Source organism: Rousettus aegyptiacus, unplaced genomic scaffold, assembly GCF_014176215.1.
Source record: "Rousettus aegyptiacus isolate mRouAeg1 unplaced genomic scaffold, mRouAeg1.p scaffold_m13_p_16, whole genome shotgun sequence".
Lineage (NCBI taxonomy): Eukaryota > Metazoa > Chordata > Mammalia > Chiroptera > Pteropodidae > Rousettus > Rousettus aegyptiacus.
This window is the reverse complement of record NW_023416291.1, coordinates 14942309-14959791: the sequence shown is the minus strand read 5'-3', so window position 1 is coordinate 14959791 and position 17483 is coordinate 14942309. Positions and strand designations below refer to the sequence as shown.

The window sequence follows — 17483 nt, the reverse complement described above, 5'->3', positions numbered from 1 at the left end:
TAACCCTGGGTCCTTGGTTTAATGTCAAGCCACATTTTCCTATTCGTTCTTTACTTGTATTTTTTATTAACAAATGCAACTCTCTGAAAGAAGGTGAAAAAGAAACATTAACGAGTGAGTCTCATGTTCTTTTATACTTTGATCAGCTACTTCTGATTGTTAAATAACTCTAACAGTGAGGAGAAAGTTAAGGAAGCCAAAAATTCAGTAAGATTTTTTTATTTCAATTCTTGTTTTATTATGGTGACATTGGTTAATGAAATCCAGTACGTTTCGGGTGTACAGTTCAACAGTAAGGCATGTGTATACTGTATTGTGTATTCTTATGTCATCCTATATCATCATGGCAAACCTCTGTCTCTAATAATGTGTTCAAAAATATGACCCATAAAAAGAAGATTCTGGTGAAAAATGTGACAAAATCAGAGCTCGCCCAGTGGCAGCTTGTTGTAATTGAGAGAAGCTGTTAAGAGTCCAATGGCCTGAATTCTAATATCATATTAAGCACTAATTAGTTTTGTGACTTTTGGCAAAAGGATTTTATTTCATGTCTTTAGCCTGATATTTGAGGTTTCAAACAGATTATTGATAAGATTACTCTGGCACTAACTACAATTCCTCAGTAAGAGCATCTTCTAAATAAATATGGTAGTTTGTAGTCCTTAAGAGTACAAACTAGATTTTCATGGGCATCTTATTTGTTGTTTTTCCTCCATAAACACCTGTTTCTGTGGCTTTCCACAAAAACCAATTTATTATTATTATTAATATTATATTGAACAACTGTATTAATGCCAGGTAGAAATATTTGATTCTTCTGCTAGAATTTATTTTAAAGAAGTTTCTAGCTATCTGATGTCATACACAATTTTACTTTTCCCTGGTTGGCTCTGCTGAAGTTGCTAAATCTAATGAACTATTTCATCTGCAAACTTTCAGTCTGGCTTCCTGGCCAACCCTATGTCATACTTCTCAGCATTTCCTCGACCCCTGCTTTTTCCCCACTGTTTTTGGGGCCTCCAATTTTTGAACATGCCTCATTCACTATGCATCATTATCCCTTCTTTATGCACATTAGTTTGTGGCTGTCTCTGCCTTCTTAAGTCCGGTACCATTTTTATAGCCTCTTTCCATCCTCTGCAAATGAGTTAAAATCTTGAGTTTCATAGAATCCTGAAATGATTGAGTTATGTGGTACTGAAGAATTTATTTTGTCCACACTTTTTATTTTCAAATGCCTTCAGGTCCAGGAAAATGCAGTCATAGAATAATCTGAAAGACAAAATTGATCTATAATCTAGTTTTTCAGAATCCCATATTCTTTCCATGTGTTGCCCTTTCTTATTATTTTATAGTAAAATCCATGTCTAAGAATTAAAAAGACTACATTTTACATGAAAGCCTGGATAAAAATAGTTGCAGTAAAAAGAAACCAGTGGGACTCTAATTCTGGCCAAGTTAGAGTACAAGAGAAAAGATTTACCCTCCTGTTAAACAACTAAACAAAGAAACAAAACACATAAGACACACGTTTTAAAAAATTGGAAAATAGGCAGCACGGGACAGTGATTACTGAGAAAAGGGAAGCAAATGAGCCGAGCTGCATGATTTTTTCCAGCATACTGCCTGGAGGAAGTTGCCTGGCTGTATGTAGCACTAGGAGGGGAATCAAGGCAAAACCCAGCAGCACTCTGAGATAAGGAGACTGGATTTGGAGTTCAGGGAGAACAAGGTGGCTAGAGTTCACAGCAAAGAGTATTTGAACAGAAAGAGCTGCAGAGAGAGAGGGAAAATGAGATAGAACTCCAGAGATCTGCAGTGTCTTCGCCTGTGTACTGATCAGTATGTAGATGTAAAGACACTACTGAAGGCTAGGGAAAGAGTCACCCAAAAGGGTCAGACAAAATCACCTAAGCTCAAACAGAGCCAGAATAGTTTGTGCTCCCACCAGCCAGAATGGAAAAACCTCATAAAACATAGCACATCAGTAGAGGATTCATAAAGGCATTATCTCAATGGTAAAGAAAAATTAGCTCTACATAAAGACATCCTTGCCCCACCTAACAAAGCTTAAAAACAAGTGTCAAATGAAGTGACCATGATGTACACATTAAACATCTTCTAATGTTGTCAATTATATCTCAGTAAAGCTGAAAAGAGAAAAACTAGGATCAAACTGTTTCCAAGTAGCTTAATTGAACCCTACAACAAAACTCAAGAATATTTATAGAAATAAAAAAATATCTAGCACCCAACAAGGTAAAATTCACAATATCTAGCACCCAATCAAAATTACATAAACATGCCAAGAAGCTGGAAGACATGACTCATAAGGAGTAGAAAATAAATAAATAGAAATTGACCCATAAATTGCACAGATGATAGAACTAGCACACTAGGACATAAGAAGGCTATTAAAACTATTTTTCATATGTTCAAGGAGGCAGAGGAAAGATTAAATTTGTAGAGTAATGGAAGATAGAGAAAGAAAAAAAAAGACCCAAATTGAATTTCTAGAAGTAAAATATCCCACATGAAAAGTGAACTGGATAGGATTAGCAGCAGATTAGATAATGCAGAGAAAAAGATTAACGTACTTAAAAGTAGCAATAGAAACTTTCCAAATTTAAATACAAAGAAAAATACTGCCAAAAAATGAATACAGTATGTCAGAGAATTATGGATCAACTTCAAGAAGCCTATTATATGAATAATTTGGAGACCTCAGTGGAGGAAAAAAAAAAGAGAGAGAGAACAGAAAAAAAATATTTAAAAAAAATAATGAATGGCTGGGTTTTTCCGAATTTGATGAAAACTATAAACAGATCCAAGAAGCTCAATGAATCCTAAGAAAAATTAAACCAAGGCACATCATAATCAGCGCTTCAAACTGGTGATAAAGAGAAAAACCTTAAAAGCGTCTACTGTGGGGCGGAGTGGGAAAGAACACGTTGCATACACCAGAGCAAAGATAAGAAGAGCAGAAATGTCGTTGGAAACAGTGTAGATCAAAACAGAATGAAGCGATTTCTTTAAAGTACTAAAAGAAAAAATCATCATACTTAGCGTTCTATACCCAGTGAAAATATCTTTCAAATAAACAGAAAAAATAGAATTTTTTTCCAGGCATACAAAAGAAGAAAGAATTCATCTTTAACACACAAGAAACACTGAAGAAACTTCCCTAGGCAGAAAGAAAATGAGTCTAGATTGAAATCTAGGTCTATACAAAACAATGAACACAGAAATGAGAAATAGGAAAAGTTAATTTTCCTTTTTTAAAATTGCTCTTAAAAATAATCAGTGTTTAAAGCAAATAACAAAATAAAAACAATAACAAAGTATTGTGGAGTTTATCGTAAAGGTGAATTAATTGTCAATTAAATGGAGAAATCTGGTTCTGTAAAGGTACTTTCTGTTTCAGGCAACAACTGCCAACTTGGGGACCACCATAGGTGGATATTTGGACTAAATTTCTTAGGGCTCACACCATCAACCTCTTCTTTGGGAACCCCTTGTTTTTGCAGCTGTATTCCCATTGCCTAGCAGTTGAGACTCTTTAAAGGGGATTTGTTTTGATTTCCATTTTGTTTTTTCTCTTATTAAAACCTTCTGACTAGGGTGAGCGATCTGTTTTTATCTTGGATACTTTTGCCCCCAAATCATCACTGCCTCCTGCAAACAACCTCTGGTGTAGGTTTTGTGGGTTTTGATGGCATCTTTGCTAACTGGTATGAGAAATTGTTTCAGGCTCATCGTATGCATTTTTGAATTCAGATCTGGAATCAGGCATTTCTTCAAGAAGCCCTAATAAAAGTAAATTTTGAAAAAGCAAAGCAATCTCTGAAAATCTAAAATAAAACTAATAATCATAAACATGTATCCAGTTGGTGATATAATCACACAGGAAATATACGAAGTGGCTTTAAAACAGAAATTTGACTGAGCTCTGTCCTAAAAAATGCACTTCCCCTCAAAAAACTTAAACTGTCTTCAGTAGTCATATTGTTGGTATCGATATTGGTTTTATTATTGTGAGGCTGTTATGTGTGTGATGTAGGATACATCATATAGATAATTATTTGATATACTCAGTCTTTTCTCCCCAGCACACTTTCCAGCAGCGATTTTCAATATTAGACAAGTTTCCTCATTTCTAAAGTTATGGTGCAGGGAGGTGATTAGACTACCTAGAATCTTTGAATTCCTTTACAGTTCTTTAAATTTATGATTCTTAAGTTACTAAGAAAATTCTTATGCTTCTAAATTTTTTTTTACTCTAATCGAATTTAAGGAAATCTGGAAACCTAAAGGAATTTTTATGAATTTTAAAAGCATCATTTCCCTAACATGATTTATAGTAAACACCATATAAAAACTGCCTTACATTGTTTTTGCCATAATATTACAAGTATATCAACATAGAGCAGGGGAGAGAGAAAAAATAAAGGTTAATGAGAGGAATCATTATATAATCTTGTACACAATTACTTCTAAGTACTACAATAAACACTTCTTTAAGGCTTTTGGGGCAAACTGAAGTACAGAATTAAGGCAAGGCTGTGAATTTGGAAAAGGTATAGCTCAGTGATAGGCCATTTTCTTTGACCATATTCACCAAATATTGTGTGGTGAGGAATTTGAACTTTGAAGTCTACAGTCTTTTAAATCCCAGCTCAACCACTTCATAGCTGGTGGGTCTGGGTAACTTTACCTCTGTTACTTCATCTAGAAAGGAAGATGACAGCTTCTACCTCACAAGGTTGCCTTGAGAGTCCAATGACATAAGGCATCTGAGTGGAAGGCCCTGTTGGTTGCCTACCCGGTGGCCATTGCCCATCTTCTTACCTGCTAACTGAATCCCACCGAATCTCTCCTCAAGTTGGCATGTCATTAGGGGGAGGTCGGGCCCTTCTCCATCCCCAGTGGCTGAGTATTCCTAATGTAAACCAGCCACTATGACCTTTTTTTACTTGCCAAGTAATAGCATAATGGATGATATGTGACACGTTTCTATTTAATGATATAAGAGAAAAAAATCATCTGAGGAATTCCTAGGAAGGTTTTCTCCATTCTTAAACAGGCGCACAAGATGAGAGATTCCCTTTTTCCTGACTTTAAGTGTCACGTGACTAGGCGATGCCTGCAGCTGATGCAGCCAACTGCAGCTAAGCTACCAAAATGAAGATGGCAGCAGGAAAGGGTAGAAGGCACCTAGATCCTTAACGATATTCTTGCATGCTAAATTAGCTAACCGTGTAATCGCCATCATCATGTTTTTTAATGTGAGATAAATTTTCTTATTTCTTAAGTCATTTTGAGGTCAAGCTTTTGGTTACTGTTCTTTTTGTCTTTTGTAAAAGCATGCTAATAGTAACAGCCATGTAGTGCCGACACGTTATCTAGGACAGAGTAGCAACCGCATTTGCTGTTGTAGCCTCAGCAGCTAGCACGATGCCTGGCACGTAGCAGTGCTCACGGAATACCTGAACTGTGGACTGTGCTGACTAACCTGCTTTTGAATTATTAAGTTCATTTTCAAGCATTGGGCAGTGTCTCAGAATCTGACACTCTCTGAATTTTAAACATGCCCCGTGTTCTAAATTTACTTATCCCTCCTCCCAACTTAATTCCTTTCCTAACTGGGACATCTGTCCTTCAGAGGATATGAGCACCGTCAAAAAGAAATCCATCTGACTGAACTAATTCACACCATACTGTGAATGACTAAAAGTGCTTTAACCTATTAGAACAATTGGTTTTTTTTAAATGTTGGAAGAGTACCTATTGCCAGGACTTAGGACAGTTATAATATAATATATCATTGAAATCATTCAGGCAATTTGGGGGAATCTCCTCTTAAATTCATTTTCTCGAAGTTATTCCTGAATTTTAAAGCTTACCTCTCTTCAGTGTAAACTTATACCTTAAAAAAAAAAAGTCAAGCTTATTATAATTTTTAGATGATAGATCCTGCTCCCCTTAAATAAACTGATGAAAGCTAAGGTCTATCTCCTTTCATCAGAAAGACATACAATTATTGCATGTAATTTTTAGGGGGTTCAGTAACCATGGCTTAAGGGGATAGAATTTGCAGGTGCTTCAGTGTCTGGTTCTTTCCTCTGTGGGCACATGGAAGATGGCTCTTCTCAGCCGCTGGCAAAAAAGCAGGGCTCTGTGACGAGGCCTGGCCAAGGGGCAAAAGTAATTTCTAGGCTTAAGCAGCGGAGAGCCCACCTGAGATGCTGCAGCTGATTCCTCCCCAGCTGCGGTACTCACAGAGGAAGCCTTATTAAAAATTTTGGAGCCACAGGATCGAAGCAGCTAAATCTCCACAGGTAGAACACTTGTCCTGGAAAGCCATTCATATCTGCGTCAGATATGAATTGTGCGGACAGAATAATCTGGTTTTTGGTGAACCACTGAGATTTTCAGAGTTGTTTGTTACCACAGCTTACTTTAGGCTGCTCCAGCTCCACGAGCTTCACCGTCCTTCGTGGTGGCTCCCTGGACAGCAGCAGCGAGGGCCCCAGTGGGAGAATCAGAACAGCCATTGCTCTGCATGACAGTTTATGAATTGTGTGTTCATATGCTGTTGGCCTGCCTGTGATTATTTTAGAGGCAGAGAGCATTAAAATGCCTTGTTTTTTACTTCCATTTCTGGTCACAGCAAACAAGTTTAATAAGACAAATGGGAGATGAAACATTAAAATATATTCTTTATAGACTCTCTGCTACTGTCAAAAAGTTTAAGAAAGATATGCATCTTCTCTGCTAATCTCATTTAAATCAATAGATGATCAAAGTGTACTTCTAATAATTTCAAGGAAGAGCTTACAGAATCTGGTGTCTTCTGCAACTGATAAGAAAAAATAATTCCAAAGATGAAACATGCTGAAAAAGACAAATCAATATTAATTATAGCAAAATTTTTAAATATAAACGATAGCAGAATTTGAGCCTGAATTTCAAATTTTCTCATTCAAATACAGTTCATCTATTGTGTGCAACACAAGTGACAAGTTTGCTTCCTTAGGAATCAGGTATTTCTTCAGAAAAATAATGCTCACTTCATTGGGAAATAATAATGTAGCTCTAGATCCCTTGGGTTGAAAGATCTTTTTTTTTTCTTTTTCTTTTTTTCCCCCTCCGAGAGCCTCCTTCTCTATCTCTGCCTAGATTCAATAAAAGAGAATTCTTGATTGCTCAAACGAAACTATGCTTCTTTGAGATTCTGCTCACAGTTCTTGGTAGCTGATGGTGTTACCAGTTTTAACTTTCCAATGTGCACTGAACTCACCACTTGTAAGAAAAAAAATAGCTGAGTTTCTCTAGTCTGCTTTGGTCTCAGTTTCGTCTGTAATTACTCATTTGAAAAACTTATAAAAATTTGGTAGTCGAGACCATCACAGCAAAACCGGAGTAAATGCTGGAGGGTTTGAAGTTCTGGCAGAACCCTGTGGGTACCCGTCTGTGTTTATCTCATTTGCAATAAGGGGTCTCGCCTCCGCTCCTAGCTGTGTCCTTCACACGTGGTCAAGGGTTCCAAATGCTGTGCCAGTTTAACTCGCACACTTTCTACTGTTGCTAGGACTGGGGGCAAAAAGAGTCTCTCCGATGTGCATCTAAATTGTCTTTGGTAAGGCTCTATTAGGACAATTCTAGTGACCCTTGATCCATATGATTAATTCTGAAGAAAAAAAAAAAAAAGGATGTATATACTGTATTTAAAAACGAATATATTTGAGGAACAAATGTTGTTGGCTTCTAATTCTGTCCAAAGTTTCCCATGTCTGGGTATTATGTGGGAGTTTTTCTTTCTAAGTGCCTCTCACCTTGGTTTTCCTCGTTATTGTGAATTTTTATTTTTTAACCACAACGTAACTCAAAAACTATATTTATGGTTCCAGAATTCACTTTCTTGAAATCACTTTACTCTGTCTTCCCTATGTCTTTAGCTCCCAGGCAAGAGCAAATGTTCTTATAGTCTAGGTTCTTTAGCATAATTAATATAAAAATACTTTTCACGATGAGTATTCTTTTAGAAATTATAGTGCCTTACCATGATGACTGACTTGACTGGTTAATTTTAGTGAGATAAGCTGGATTTCTCCAAATTAAATCTATGTGCTTCATTATATCAGCTAATAAAGTGTATTGTACGCTCTTATCAAAGGATTTAGTTCCACACTTTTGAAGGTCTTCTAATCTTGCTTGGTAGATAAGCTCCTGGGAAGGGATACATAGTGTTCCTCAAGGCTCCACATGTTTTTAACTCAGATATACAGTAACAGTGGAGAAATATGAAATGAAATGAAATGACGCTTCAAAATCAAAAAGAAGATTGGTGCAAAACGCTGGGAGAATTTGGGTCCAAATGACCATCATGAAATGTTGAGGTTAATATTTTTACTGTTCAGATTTAGTAGGTTCAAGTTTTTACCACCAACCACTAATAGAATTATGAAAAGAAGGAAATCAACTGTATGAGAGGAAGCTATTATGTCCAACCTTTGGATATTAATTAAAACTGAAAACAAAGTTAATAAACGTAAAAACTCATTGTATTAAATATAACATAAGCAAATGAAACATTTTTCATAAAAGTCTAGGGGGGACAGAAGAACAGACTGATATTATGATATGATTCAATCATAAAATCGTATCATATTCTAAAAATAATGGATATCCAAATAGCTATATTAATTATCTCTCATCTGAATGGATTCACTTATATATTCACCTTCATTCAGGGCTTTACCTTGTAATCTTATTTGAAGATTTATATGATGAAATGTGAATATAGTATATTCCTTAGTAATTCGATTGGCAAGAAATAGAGAGCAAATACACGCACAGCTTTTTAATAATTTATAATTACATTAATCTACTAAGTTTAGGCACGCAATTATATGACTAATTATGTTGAAAATCCAAGTGGATGCTTAAATAGATGACCATGCCCTGAGGCCTTTCCAGTTGTTTCTGCTGTCTCATTTAACCATGCAAATGTTATTAAGCATTCCTGGCTAAAATTTTCAAGCATGTGCAAGTGTAATTGCATAGATAATTATGCATAGTACTGTCACTTTCTATCTCTAACATAGGAATTTTCCCTTAAAAAAAAAATATCAGCTTTCTACTGGCTAGCTTTCTCAGTACATGCCAAGAAAAATGTAATTTATAAAAGATAAGTAGACCAAAACCAACCTAATGCTCTTTCTTCAGGATCTCTTCTCGACTCTCATAAGCACATAAATTTGAAGACAAGCAGAGAGAGATCAAGCCACATACTAAAATTAAAGTAAATATTAAATACCTATAAATGCAACAATCTATATTCACAAAGTGTAACATTTTTTAGGTTCATGTAAATATTTATACAAACCTATTAACAGGGATACAAAAAGAACTAACTGCCCTGTTCTGTGAATAAAACTGTATATGACAAATCTTTCAGGTTTGCATATACTAAAGCCATGTTTATATAATAGCAAAAAATGTCCAGAAAAAAAAAATTAACTAGAACATACACCTTAGCAGGTTAATTTCTTGTTATGAGAACTATTATAGATGTTTCACACTATGGAATCCTGCCTGATGCTGTGCCTTGCCAGGCTGGATTCTGCACAGCCCTGCTTAACAAGTCACAGCTCAAGATGCAAAGTTTGGTGTGTGTGCCGCTGATTGGTGGAGCTTGGTTCACATGACTCTGCCCAGATGCAAGAGTAACTGGGAAAGTATCTGGCTTTTCAAGGCCCACTTAAATTTATAAAGTAGAGAATGTCTTACACATGAAAATGGATGGAGGTTTAGATGCTGGCAAGCAACCACTAGAAATGGCGCTAAGTGCTATGAAAAAAAAAATCTGGGGTAAGAGGACAGGAAGTGATTGCATTTAGGGAGAGATGTTTTAAACAGAAAGTTCAGAGAAGCTGCTCAAAAGAGGAATGATTTGCATAGAAATCTGGTTGAAATGACCAAACGAGCTGTGTGAATATCTAAAAGGGTAGGAGGAAGATATTCAGGAAAAGCTTGTCTTAGTCAAGTAACAATGAGAAGACCACAATGATGGGAACAAATGAGTGGGAAGGAGAGAAGGAAGAATTGAGCTTCCAGCAGCAACGAGGTCCTTCAGGCCACAGTGGTGGCTTTGGATTATATTTCCGTTGTGACAGTTGTCACTGAGGCCTGAGTATAGGGCTCTGACTTTTCAGAAAGATCACGTTAGCTGCAGTGTAAAGTGTAGGTTGTGAAGCGGTGGCCTTTTTGTTTAAAATCTATAGAAGAAATACATTTTACCTTGTGATATGGAATACATTATTGAATCAAGAGTTTGACAAAACAACACCTCCAACGTTTGTGAAGCACTCTGGTATTTTTCTATTGTAATCTAGTCTGTTTCATTTTTTTAAAATGAGTTTAATGAAATTATAAGAAGAGCTTACGAGAAAATATCGAGATTAGAATTGTTCATTGGTGACTCAAGGTATTCTGTTTCATCTTCTATCGCGATTCAAGTATTTTAAGATACCCTGTGGAAAATTAAACTTCACAGTAAGACTTAGGCAGTTTCTCAAGGGTCAACTCAAAGACCAGTTGCATTAAAATTACCTGATCGATGCTGGTGGGAGGGCTTGTTATAAATGCCTATTCTAGGGCCTTACCATAAACTTATTGAATCAGAACCTCCAGTCAATAGGGCTTGAGAGTCTGATTTTAAAAAGCTCACCAGGTGATTCTTGCGTGTGAGAACTACTCTCAAGTGTTTCAGTATTTCAAAGTAACAATGCAAGGTTAGCTTTTCGCTACGGAGATTATATATTTATATATTATGTTCCTATATATTTATAATTATGTTATATATTCTACATCTCTATATTTATAAATATATAATATACATTTCACTAATATATGTAAATGCACTTAGTGGATCTTCAGATAACATTTCTTAGCAATATTATAAATTCACGTATGAAATACGGAAAGCATTCTGAATCAGTCCATCTATCTATTCCTTTGCCTCCTTTAGATATTTTTAAATCAAGTGAAAGTCTTCCTCCTTAATCCCAACTCTTATTTGTCAGTTTACATCATTTATCAGGAATAATAACATTTCTCTCTGCTCAGCTACATTTCCTTCTTCCTTCTAAATGTTTCTAAAATTTCACTTTTGGCAGAAGCCTACCTATCCACACAGAAGGGCCGCACAGTCCCCACTCCACGGCTCTACGTGACAGCGTCACTTTCCAATAGGTTTACACGTCACTGATTTTTACTAAACATTTTTCTTCGGAGTGCTTTCGTCTTGTTATTCTGTTTCGATGCATTCTGGATACAACAGATTAGATGGTGTCTCTAGAAAGGTATCATTAAAGTGTGGGGGAAATTTCTCTCCACTCGGTTCTAAAATGAAACAAGAAACCACCTACGTAGCTATTTCATTGATCGCATGCAGATTCAGGCTTCGATCCAGCATATTTGATGTTCGTAAAGAATGGGGCTTAAGATCCGATCTTACAAAGTCACTCCGTAAAATGTTTTCCGGTTTCACATTCATTTTGTTGCACTGTCCCCCACATCAGTGGCATCACCGTGGCAAAGCCCGCCATGGGGACATTGTATTTATCCTGTGGCCAAAGCAAAATATCCTGACTTATATGTCTGTACATCAAAGGAGTCGTCTCCCATCGACTCAGCTTCAAAATACAAAAAAGGGACAGAATTCTCATATGTTCACGGGGAAACATGGGGTTAAAGTGGACTGCATTTCAGGAAGCGTTCAGTTGACTTGCTATGTGGTGAGAGACTGCAGTCCTGGCTAATGACTTGTAGGTATGGAATCCTCAGGTCTCTCAGGTGGTTTCAGTCGATCAGTTTCAGCAGAATGATGAAAAGGTTGAGATAAAATAAACTGACAGTTGCTACTCATCGTAGGCAGCAAGCTGTACCCAGGCAGCTGAGACCCTGGGAGCCTTCTTTCTTAAACAAAGGCTTTCACTGCAGTGAGCAATGAACTCCAAATAAAAAAAAAAAAAAAAAAAAAAATGGGGGCAGATTGGCAGCTGGTGACCGGCAGGAGGAGGGAACGGAGTGAAACCGGGAAACACAGAAATTGTTGGCTAATTGGAAGCCATTCCCACCTACTTAATACCAACCCATTAAGCAGAAAACACTTTTAATCTTTCTCTCCTACTGCACATGACATATACTCCAATCAATAGCCTCCCACTGGCTGCATCAGCGCCCACAAATAAATATACTGCAAGTTTAAGAATGCAGTAATTGATTCGAGACAGTGAAACTGCAGCTTTCATAGTGTATTTTCTGAAGATACCAATGCAGCGTTTGTGACGCTTAGATAAAGTAATCATATCTGTAAACTGATAGTTGTCAAAAATTGAAAACCGTAAGAGAAAAACCTAAGCGTGGTAGACTTATTTGAGCTTTAATGGCAAATAATCATTTAAATCAATTTCTCCCCTTTTGGGGGAACAACTTAGGTATTTGGCTTAAACTTCACTATCACTACCAACAGTCCAATCCTCTATACAAACACACACACACACACAGACACACACACAATTTATGACATACGGGATATATCATAAGTGTACATAAAATGATCTTACATTATGTTTGAGCATGATTTTAACAGAATTCTTTCATTGGTCCCATGTTTAAGCTTATGGAAATTTATCTCAACAACTCAAAATATTTCCGGAAATTTATCCCAATGCAATAAGGTAATATTCATGTACTATTACCTTCATGTTATTTTGAACAATTTCCCATCCTCTCTTTGTTTGGTAGCTCTAAGAAAAAGTTTATATCTTAAATAATATTCACATGAAGCAACTTATCTAAAATGTTATCTTTTCTTGTTTCAGTTCTGTGACTTCTATAAAAGTTTTGTTTTGTTTTGTTTTTTAACCTAAATATCTTCTTTCAAATTTTATACAAATTTTCTAACCGATAGTCACTTCTTTTGCTCCCTAGGCACTAGTTCTGGGATGCCAATCACAATACTAGCCAAATACTTACAGATGGTGGAGTAGTGGGTAATAGAGAGGTAAATGGTGTATTCCCCTCTGCTGTGTCAAAATAACTACGAAACACTTAATGAACAAATAGGATTTCGGAAACTGAGGTTTAAATTTATGGTGATGATATGAAACTGCCTTTGGATCTCAGAGTAGAACCTTCACTGTGGAGAATTTATTGGAATTTATGCTGGTCCATCTGTGTGCATAAAACAAATGAAGTGAGGTCCAAATTACCTTTGTACCGATTGTAGGGAGAATGGATTATGCTTTACCAGTTGATTCAGCTGTGTTATTTTAAAGCATATATTTTGAACGCAGGTATAATTATTACCCAAAGTATTGCCTGGCAGTGCTAGGCTCTCACGGAATGATGGACACCACCCATCCCTGTGTTACACCTTACACGCACCCGCAAGGTAAGAGGAAACTTCCCAGCATGGGGCACTGGAGGAAGAAAAAGCAGAGGGAGAGTCTTCTTGCTTTAAAATTAGGACTTGATTCTAAAACACAGCCCCATTTATCAGTTTTATTTCTCAGGAGAATTTAAACTACTGTATATCAAGCCTTACTGAATAACTCATAGTAAAATTCTTATGGTTTTTCCAGCCAACCAAGTTTACTGTTTCAATTGGGAGTGTGTGTGTGTGTGTGCATGTATACATAGGTGTGCATATAATCATATATACCATTGGTAAAATGGAAATATCAAAGGTGTTAACATCACTTTAAGATATGTGAACGTCAATGTTAATAGAAATAGCAAGTCTTTTCTTATTAGACCACAGTTTTTGTTTTGAAACCAGACAGCTTAAAAGACATTAAGAGGAATTCAAAAAATTGTAAAGTAGTTTAACCATTTGGAAAGTGTGACAGATGCGTAAAGATTGAGACTACTTTAGACTTCGGAGAAAGAAAATTCTCTAATGACATAATTGTCTCAAGTAGGAGACATTAAAGAAATAATACTTTAACAACTGTCCTTCATCTTCTCAGAGTATGAAGCAGAAGAAAATTGATTTTTCTCTCAATAAATGTATTAAAAACAAACCAGCATGTTATAAACAGACAGTGATAATATCATAATAGCTGAAAATATAAAAGTACTCATACACACACACACACACACAACCATTTATACAGGAATTCAGCAGCCCAGAGTTATTTTATGTGGGAACCAAGTGACCTTATTAACTCAATGGACTTTTACTATATCAGATAATTAATTTTTCTATTGATGGCCCTCAGTCACCCAGAAAATATTAAATTACATTCATTTTTAATTTGTTCAAAAATGCAAGGGAATTTTAAGGAAATTTTCTTTTTTAGAACTTTAATGATGTAAAAGACTCCCAGACTGCTGGTTCATCCTCCATTTTGCAGATGAAGAAACAGGTTTGCAGGAGATGAATTGTCCTACCCTAGACCAGGATGTGTGTCAGGGTCAGAACTTGAGTGTGTATCTTCAAAGAACACATCTCATACTCTTTTCATTTTACTGTACTGCCTACAACAGTTTTACTTTTTTTATTTTTTAGTTTTAGATTAAATTTAAGTTACCTGAAAAATTTACCCTCTGCCATCTAATGCCATCTAAAAAGATGTTGGAATACTATATTTGAAAAACAATTCAAGCTACTGAGTTAATTATTCAACCTACTTCACAAAAATTTAGAAAACTTAAACATAGAAATTATACCATTTAAGAGTAGGGTTCTTGGTTAATTACTTTGTTAAATTTTTATTAATCCACGGATCCCATCTGCCTTCTTTTATCTTGAAAGAATAATTAAGATAATATTTATAAAGCGTGCCATGCTATATCCTAAAAGAAAGGGTATTATTAAGTATATCTATAGAAGACAAATATCAGAGACATTACTATAATATTAAAAATCAGAGGTTGCCTCTTCCTGCTTTAGAAATGAAGGAGTCGGTGGTCTACTCTCACCTGAGATGATGTTCCTTTCTCAGTTGAAAAACATCAAAAATGTCATGAACAGTTGAAACTATTAATTGTTCTACTAGTGCACCTTTCAAATGACTGTCTTTCTCAAGAACACGTTAATGAGGTAACATTAAGGCATAACAGATTATTTTAGATTTATATTTAACGATATTTTCCTATGATACCTCAAGCAGTGTTAATTGTGAGTGTTTACAGTCTTCCTTCATCCTCATACCTGCTCAGTTTCTCTGCTCACCCCAAAAGAAAAGGATTGTAATTGGCTAAGAGAGAGGCTAAGTTGATTTAGAATAGAGGTTAAGTCTTCATTCATAAAAGAATGAAGAACAAAGTGAATGGGGATAGAGAATAAGAAGCTGAGCAAGAGAGAGGAGAGAAGATTTATGTGACATTTTGGGGCAGTGTGGAGAGTGTAAAGGAATTGTATAATGAAGGTAATGGGAGCTTATGATGTGGTATATTGGATTCCAAATGAATCCCCTTTGATGATATCTGAAAAAAGAAAGAATATGATTTACACTTTAACTGCTTTTCTTGTTTGGCTGTTTCCTCTCTGGTGACAGAACTCTGAAACTGGACCACAGGGGTTTATAAGGTCTTTTCAGTTTATCTGTTCGAATCCAAAACTTTTTCCTTTTTTTGCTGATGTTAATCTGGGTGTCTATGGTGATTAAAACTTTGGTCAATTTAGATAAAACAAGGTTTTTTGCCTTTAGGAGACTGTAATATATTCTAAATAGTCATTTATAGCAGTATAATAATTAATTAAATTGGTTGGACTTGTCATTTTCTGCTCTCATAGACATTTCCCTGAAGGTATATACAATAGTTGTTAAAACAACAAAATGTTATAACCGACAGCATTTTACATCATGGAATAGATTCCATGGACATAAAAAAATGTTGTCATTATCAATCACTATCACTTCTTACTAATCAAAAACAGTAAGCTAGTTGTCGCATTGAACATGGTAGTCCCAAGTTTATTCCTTTGTAAGTTTCTCCAATAGAGCAATATCAAAAAGCTCGTTACATAATAAATATTTTATTTTATAGCAACTTTATAGGAATGTAATAGTCATTTTATCTTATTTATTTTACTTTTTCCCATCTCTTCATAATTAATGCACTTTCAACAACCTATTAATTTTAAATATTTTCCATATGAATGGCCAAGACAATATTTAATATCTATAAAATAATAAGCTGAATAATTTATTATAAAAGAGTTCACTTTCTGCACAAAGGTGGCAGCGAAGAGACTTGGCAGACAGGCTAAGGCTGCTGTGTAAAAGGCGGGAAGAAATGAACTAAGGTGTGGAAGATTCTATGTCTTCTGTGTGTATTAAATCAGGATGTCAGAAATCAGTTTGTAGAAGTAAAAATAAAATATAGTATTTGTAATTGAGAGTTGTGCTACAAGATTTAGTTACAAATGAGAGTATTCCATCCAAGAAGATGTCGTTGTAGATACCATGTTTTAATTAGACAAACAGCATGTTTCATTAGCTGCCTTTGTTTCGTTTTTTTCTGTTTGTTTGCTTCCTGGAAGCAGTTGACCTGGACACTTGCTTGTGTTATTTTAGATCTTTGTTTATAGAAAATTTAAAGACAAGATTTCCTCCTAGTGATCAGACTGCTCATCTGGTTAACTATTAAATTTCTTCCACCACTAAATTTCTGTAATAATCCACATGTGCGTAAAAAGACTTCCGTAGAGACGCACCACATATGCACAGCTAGGTGGATCTCATTTCCTAAAGATGCCAAGGTGAAAACATCTCAAATACTACTACTGTGATAAAATTTCATTTTATGGTCGTCCTACCAGTGGTGAATAATCTGAGATAATGCAGTATTGGAATAACATGTTTGTGAATCTTGCTTGTAATGAAGTCCCAGTGAACCCAAAATGTAGTGAGTTGATTTTATATAATGCTCACTTTTATTGAATAAACCCTTCATGATGCAGTATTAACTTTATACAGTGCCGAGCAAACTTTACAGCCTGCCAATTAATTTGTCATATGCATTTCAAGATTTTAATCTTGAACTATAAAATTACATATGTTTTCAACCATCATTTGTTTAAAGATATTAGAGTCGAGCCATAATTTTTATCGTGCTTTCAAAATCTCAGCTTCAGGAGCCTTAAAAGAAAGGAGTCTTCTGTTCAGAGCTTGATTCTTTTAATCCCTTTTCTTGAGATTAATATAAAAGTTAACTCATTTCAATATGATATTATCTATGTCTTTTTGTTGAATTTTTTTATCGGAAAAGTTATCAGGCCCTCTAATGCTGGATTATCCAATCTAACACTTTTCCTATTCACATCTGGCTATATATTTTATTGTATTTCATTCTTTATTTTAGCCACTCTGATAAATCATTGCCCTTATATTACACATGCACATCTACCTAGTAAATTACTCAAAATTTATCTGACTATTATAATTCTCAAGTCCAAGACTGTC

General features: G+C 35.5%; 1 protein-coding gene across 4 annotated transcripts in view; it reads left to right on the top strand.

Moving 5' to 3' along the window:
- The window catches only part of TTC29 (tetratricopeptide repeat domain 29), a 163082-nt gene that overhangs the window by 112809 nt on the left and 32790 nt on the right, over nucleotides 1-17483 (top strand). The gene's annotated exons all lie outside the window — the stretch shown is intronic.